The sequence below is a fragment of the Pteropus medius genome, unplaced genomic scaffold, assembly GCF_902729225.1.
Source record: "Pteropus medius unplaced genomic scaffold, Ma_sr-lr_union100, whole genome shotgun sequence".
In the NCBI taxonomy this organism is placed as follows: domain Eukaryota; kingdom Metazoa; phylum Chordata; class Mammalia; order Chiroptera; family Pteropodidae; genus Pteropus; species Pteropus medius.
Window position 1 is genome coordinate 16532972 of NW_024351543.1, and position 7272 is coordinate 16540243.

General features: G+C 34.1%; 1 protein-coding gene across 1 annotated transcript in view; it reads right to left on the reverse strand.

Moving 5' to 3' along the window:
- RBMS3 (RNA binding motif single stranded interacting protein 3) overlaps positions 1 to 6815 on the reverse strand; it is a 264594-nt gene extending 257779 nt beyond the window's left edge. The window contains exon 1 of the mRNA XM_039843482.1: positions 6669 to 6815. The gene's annotated coding sequence lies outside the window, so the exon portion shown is untranslated. The remainder of the gene's footprint in view (positions 1 to 6668) is intronic.
- Between the last annotated feature and the right edge of the window lie 457 nt (positions 6816 to 7272).

Sequence of the window (7272 nt, forward strand, 5' to 3'; positions counted from 1 at the left end):
GCACCCACACACATAATCGCAATCTCCCCCTGTATTCTCAAGATACATTACATGCAGTTCCTCAATTTGCCTTATTTTTTTCGTTTTTTTTTTTTCTCTCTTTTGAACCTCTAAACCTTCCTATAAGATATTCCCTCCTTCCAAAACTCCCTTTCATCCCTTGGCTAATTATACCTTTGTTTTCACTTTTCCTGGAAAAAAATTCTAAAATATTGAGTTATAATTCCTTCCTCTGTACCTACTTGTAATTTACTATAGCATTTCCCATACATAAATTCTATAATTACCAATTATCATGCCTCTTTAACCTCCTAAACTCTAAGATCTTCGAGAACAGGTATAATTTACTATTTATAGGTGTATTACTAGGGCTAGCCAACCAACTATTTGTAGAATGGAAATTTTGAGACTATGAGTCCTGCAAGAGATGTAGGAAACATATTCTAGGAAAATTTTAGAGCCTCATTGGGTCTTATCCTATGACCTGCCTCACTGGAAGGGTTTCAAACAAGACAGTCTGGTGTTGATTCAGAAACACATGAAATAGAATGAGAAAGAAGTCCTAACCGTCCCTGCCTTCACTAAGAAATTACTCCTTAGCTTATTACAGCAAAGAGCCACCATAGTTTGATGTTTAACTGTAACACATCTCTAATAGGCCAAAGGGCAGATAACTAAAAAGTCAGAGAAACATGTTTCTGGGATCAAAGGATTAAGAGAAAAGAAAGGATATCCAGAAGTGACACTTTCCAATAGTGTGACTTTATTTAGGATTTTGCTCAAATAGCCTAGACTGAGTTTCTTCATTAGGAGGTCTCTTAGAAACCTCAATACATATATGTTCTAGGGTGCCCATTTATTTAAGCTAAATAGCCATGCCAAATCTAGGCCTCTTATTCAATCTTAGAAAAGTAAAATAAAATACTAGGTCATCATCATCCTTTATACACTTGCTAGTTGAAGTAGGACCAGCAGCATTGGATCACCTGGGCATTTCTTAGGAATATAAAATCTCTAGCCTGCCCTAATCTATTAAATCATAATTCGAAGGAGGTCTCACTAGACGGTAGTATAGGTATACACGCACAGTTGTTTAGAGTACAAATCAGAATACCTTTCCTTATTTGTAATATAGCAATATGTATTAGAAGGTATAATATGTCTATAAATTATGGAGAAGTCAACTATAATATCATGCAGATATTCTAATGTTTATGGAGAATTGTTTTTGGCATGGGTAATACTTAAACCACAACGTAAACTGAAGAAAAGGCCGCAGGAGTGTATAAGTTTCTCAGTCTCATGCATTTAGGGTTGTGGGTGTGTGAAAACAGAACAAAAGCTATAGGACAAAGTTAACAGTATTTCTCTCTGGGTGGTAAGATTATATGTGATTTTAATTTTCATCTTTGCACAGTCTAAATTTTAGCCATTTGAAATCAAAATATATTTACAGAAAAATTATTTGTATCTGCTCAAGGCTCTTCACTGGTACCATATTTTTTGTAACAAACAACTGGAAACGAGCCAATTGCCCTTCCACTGGGAACTGGTTAAATAAATTGTGACATAGTCACAAAATGGAACTTCATATGCTTGACAAAAATGAATGGACAATGTTTACATGTGCTGTTATAAAGGGAGGGCCAGGATATGCTGTTATGCAAAGAAAGCTAAATGGGGAAAACTGTGACTAGTATACTATCATTTATCTAAAAATGGGGAGGGAGTATAAATACACATGTTTTTGCTTATGTAAATAAAAAATAAACTGTAATTAAAAATATTTATGTGTGGAAGAAAGAAAAAGGGCGGAGAGGCAAGGGATAACAATAAGACTGACTTAAATACACTTTGTTTTATAAATTTTACTTTGAATGCATATTAATATTTTTATAATTATAATAAAAATTAAATTAAATAAGCAATCACAAACACTTGAAAGTAAAATAAAACACCCAAAGGAGGATACATTTGGTGTTATAAACATACAGAGAAGAACTACACAAAGTAAGTTTAAATATACAGTAATTTTGCTGTAAATCTCAACTGAGATATAATTTAAGGAAAATAAAAAAGCTATAAAATATTTAAAATTTTCAATATCATATTGGTGGTAAGACTTTATTATTATTCTAAGGCTCATTTTACAAATAACTAAAAACTAATGGTTTCCTTAAAAACCAAGATTTTTGATATAAAGAAAAGAAAAACAGATATAAGATCAATGAAATGAAATAAAAAGGCATGGTCTCGAATTTGAATTGAAAATATATTTATGAAATCATGATATATTTTATCTTGAAAAAAAAAATCCTGTTCCTGTCCATTGAAAATACTTAGAAACAATGACTAAAGTAAAAGCAATGAACAATCTCAGTACCCAGGTTTTGTTTTTTAATTACCATTTCCTACAGAAAGGAGCCAAAGCTCCTTGGAAAGTTAACTGACTCCACTGCTGGCATAGGAAAAGCATAAAATGGCTTGGAATATCTTGCCCTACCTGAAAGCAAAAAAACCTGAGATTACTAAGGTTGTGTTAAAATGAAGGCTATGGACTAAACTGTACTCCCCCCATCCCCCCAATTCATATTGAAGTCCTAATTTCCAGTGTGATGGTACTTAAAGGAGGGGACTTTGGGAGGTAAACAAGTTCAGATGAGGTCATGAGGGTGGGGCTTTCATGATGAGATTAGTGTCCTTATAAAAAGACCAGAAACCTTGCATTTTTCTCTGTCTCTGCCATGTGAGGACACAAAAAGAGAGATGACAGACAGTCTGCAAGCCAGGCAGAGCGTTCTCACCAGTACTCAACCATGTTTGCACTCTGATCTCAGCCTTCCAGCCTCCAGAACTGTGAGAAATTGTTGTTTAAGCCACCCATTCTGTGGTATTTTGTTTAGTCCCCAGAGCAGATTAAGATAATGACTCAGAAGCCAACATAAAGACATTCCCACTGACCTCAGGTGAGATACTTTAAGCATCAATAAGAAATATAACTGTAGTGGATTGAAACATAGCAAATATATTTATTTCCATGAGTTCAAAACGATTTTCAAAACGAAATAAAACAAAACATAATAAAAAGAATCTTTACTGGTCATCTTTATAAAATGATAGGGAAACAAATTATATTTGATTACAAGGGAAAGAATTAAGCATGTATTCTGCCTTTCTTGTACATATTATATTACAGAGTCACTGAATAGTTGAAAAGTAGCAGTTTCTCTTTATAAAAGTATCTCAGCTAATAAATGAGAAAGGAATGACAGAATTAGAATATCACCATTTTGCCATTCCTAATGGATTAATGAATCTGGACAATAATCACTAAAGGCCATCGCATCATAAAAAATAAAAAAGAAAGATAACCAGACATTATATCCCTCTTGATGGAAGTGCATACCACCATTTGTGAAGTAATCTTCAGAAACCTCAAAGTCTACTTATCAGTTCATGAGAAACACAGGGTCAGAGGAGGATACTAATGACACTATGGGGATGCTATAGCAAAATCCAAACCATAGAAAACTCTATAGGACAAATAACTTGGTTTCTTATTTAAAAAAAAAAAAAAAAAAAAAAAAATCCAGTGGGGGAAAAAAAAGAGAGCTGAAATGACCTATAAATGAAATAACATTTAAGAAACATTTTATTTAATCATATGTATAGACATTATTTAGATGTCAATTAAAACGAATTGTTTGAAACTTTTAAGAGAAAATATAAACATTGACTGAACATTTGAAAATAATAATGGATTATAAATTTAGGTGTTAATTTTGGCATTGGGGCTATGGTTTTTAAAGAATCCTTATATTTTAAAAATACTTGCAGAAATATTTATAGTTGTTATATTTACAATTTGCTTCAAAATAACCTGGAAGGAAAAGCAGTGAGTGGAATTACAGATGAAACAAGATTACCCATGAGGAAATACTTGTTGGGTGACAAGAACAAGGGTCTTCATTATACTATACTCTCTGCCTTTGTATATGTCTGACATTTTTATAATAAAAATGGAAAATACTTAAAAAACCAATAGAAAAATGAGCAAAGTACATTAAAAGATAACTTGCAGAATTTAAATAGCTAATTCACATATTTATAAGGATTAATATCACTATACAGAAAAGTGTAAATTAAAACCAGAACTTATTTTTCACCTATAAGATTAATATGAATAAAAAAAAGAGACAGGTTTAAAAGCTAGGCTTTGTGTTACTTAATTTACTAGCCTAAGAAATGAAAACAAAACAAAATCTCAGTTTCTTCTATGGTACCCTTGCCTTAGCAAACTGCTTCTGAATGAAGATGTAAAGCCCTCACTAGGATGGGAATAATAAGCATCTTGAATATAGTTTGGAACAAAAATCCATGCCATCATCCATGCCATAAATGTTAGTCTTTAAGTAAATGCCTAGATTCTTCTACAGTGTCTCTCTTTTAAGTGTTCCCTTACGCACTGGCCAATTTTAAGTCAAATGATGATTCTGAAGACTTGTAAGATGATATAATGATATTATGGTGATGGGGGAGAGACAGAGATTGAGATCTAAATAATTTTGAATTTTTAAATCTTTTTTCAAAGAGCTACCAGAGGACAGACAGCCCAGCTATAGATCCAAGGACTAAAGGAGATTCAAAGAATCACATTCATTTTTGTGAACAATGAGTTATTATTTTGGTTTGTTGTATTTATTGGTATATCAAGGTCATTTCATTACATTATATCAGGCTCCACCCATTATATACTGTATCTTGAAAGTCGAACACCATCACTCTTATGTTACTCTTATGATCTCTAAGCCAAATACAGCAGGATTTGAAGACAGAATTTTTTATACTATTTTTAATGTTAATTCTAAATTTTTTTCTTGTAACAAAAATTGGTAATTACATTCAAATAGTCAAAATAATTATGAGTAGGCTCTATATATTGAGTAAAATGCCTCCTCCTTAATAAACATTAGGAACGGTACACATGGAGTTCTAAAATTTTAAATATTTTGAAAAAACAAATGGGAAGACTTGAGAAATGGTAACAGTAAATGACTGCACTCATTTTTCCTTAATGTGTTGTTAGACATACACAAATTCTCTTCACGCTCACGTGAAAGTGTTTCATTTAAGCCGCCATCTTGACCAAACTATCCATAAAAATTAGCACATTTGAATGATTAAACAAGGAAAGAAAGTGTTGAGGAGAAATCAAGTTTTCTCTAAATATTATAATTCTCCATTTACCAAATTCATGACAGGTCCATTATATCCTGGCTATAGAATTTACATTAAAAAAACAACAACAACTGGTTTACAGTGTTCACAAACATAAACTATTCCAGTTTTATTATTCCAATAAAAACAACAAATTGTTGAATCTCTGTTTTCCTCTCTCACCAGGGATTACATTTTGCCAAGGTTGCGTTTGCTGTGCATGTAGAATTCTGTGCATTACTCAGAACTTTCTGGACACTTATAAAACTGAAGCCCTGTGGTTATAAATAGAATAACAGGAGTCTGAAGAAGGAACATTAATTTCACAGGAATGTAGGCACAGCCACAAGCCTATCCCTTCAGGGAGCCCACATAAAATGAAGCACCAGGTAGGAAGATTTCTGTGTTGCTTTTCCCCCTTAGCTATTAAGACTGAGGTGGAACATGTCAGAGGAATAACAATTACCAGCAATATAACAAAAGGACAGAAACTGGTAGAATCTGTAAGTGAATGCACTACTAAGCAGATCAGGTAGCTCAGTAGTTATCTAAATGTTTGTCTACTACATTTCCTCCTTTGTGAATCAGAATAAAAGTTAAAAATAAACTCTGCCCTGGCAGTTCATGGATAACACATTGATAAGCAAAGTAGTTCAGATGGGTAGATAAAGAAATGGAAAGAAAGAGGACTTACGTGAAGCCCTGACCATGTTCCCCCAAAGTTTCATAGAGATCAACAAGAATGTGGGGTCAAACTGATAAAGATGACTGTGTAAAGATTTATGGTTTGGAGGAATTTGTGTAAAATTCCATAGGTGCATTAAAGCTTTTCTTTACCAAAACTATGTGTGTTTAAATATCAAACTTTAATATAAACCTGCTACATCTCCAATATTGTATATTTGGAAAGATTCTTACTAAAAGCTCTCCAAACCTATACCAACATTACTGTATAAGTAATTACATATATGCTTTTGGTGCGCATTTATATTCCCTTATCCTTCCCAGCACAGGACACACAGGTCCTGCATTTCTCTGTGTGAGGATCTCCCCGGCTGGCCAGCGCTACTTTGTCCTCCTCTGTATCAAAGGGCTAGAGAACTAACAAACCACTAGGGGTGATCCTTACCTAGTGACTGTCAAGGGTAGGTATATAAATACCCCAGCTCCCTCACCCTTTGGATGTGATAACTCTGAGGTGTGTGTCTTGCTTTAGCTCACGGCATTGTCACAGTGGGACTGAGCTCTAATAACCCATTGTGGTAGTTGGCTTGATAAGGTATTCTTCCTCGTCACATTTCTCCAGTCCACTACTGGTGTTTCCTTCATGTCCCAAATAAACTACTTGTTCTCAAATCTCTATCTCAGCATCTACTTCTTGGGAAGCTCGAGCTAATACAGTAAATATTATCAACTCTCAAGCATTATAAATAAAATGATTTTATAAATACCTAACTTTCCTTCTTCTGGCTTCTGTTCAGAAAGGAGGAGCCAGCAGTCACCTGTGATACAGTGTTGCTGATGTAACAAAAGATTCCCCTTCGCAGTATTCACACAGTGTGCGACATTGCTTCTTAATTGGCTTTCATCAATGAAAGTTTAATTTTTTCTGAGTAATTTAAAAGAGCACCATTAATTAGCCTGCAATAATAATGGCAGATATCATTTATCTAGCACTCATTATGTTTCATTCTGTGTACTAGGTATATTTATTTCACCTATGAGACAAGTACTATTACAGCTCCCATTTTAAAGACGAAAATACTGACAGCCTGTCACATGAAGCCACATAGAAAATAAGGGGCAGAGCTAGTTTGAGAAGCCAGGACTGCTTGAATTGGGTGCCTGAAGCTTCCATAAACAAGTGTCACCATCCATCAGTGGAGTGAATCAAGATCCTCGGGGAGTTGTTTAACAGAGGACAAGGGGAATTTTTACAAAGTTGGTGCCTACGGGATCTTAGGCAAATAAGAGCAAAGAAACATTCAAATCCAAGAGACTGGTCTTGATTTAGGGGAAACGTAGCAGCCAGTGACCCCTGGACCCAATCATTTG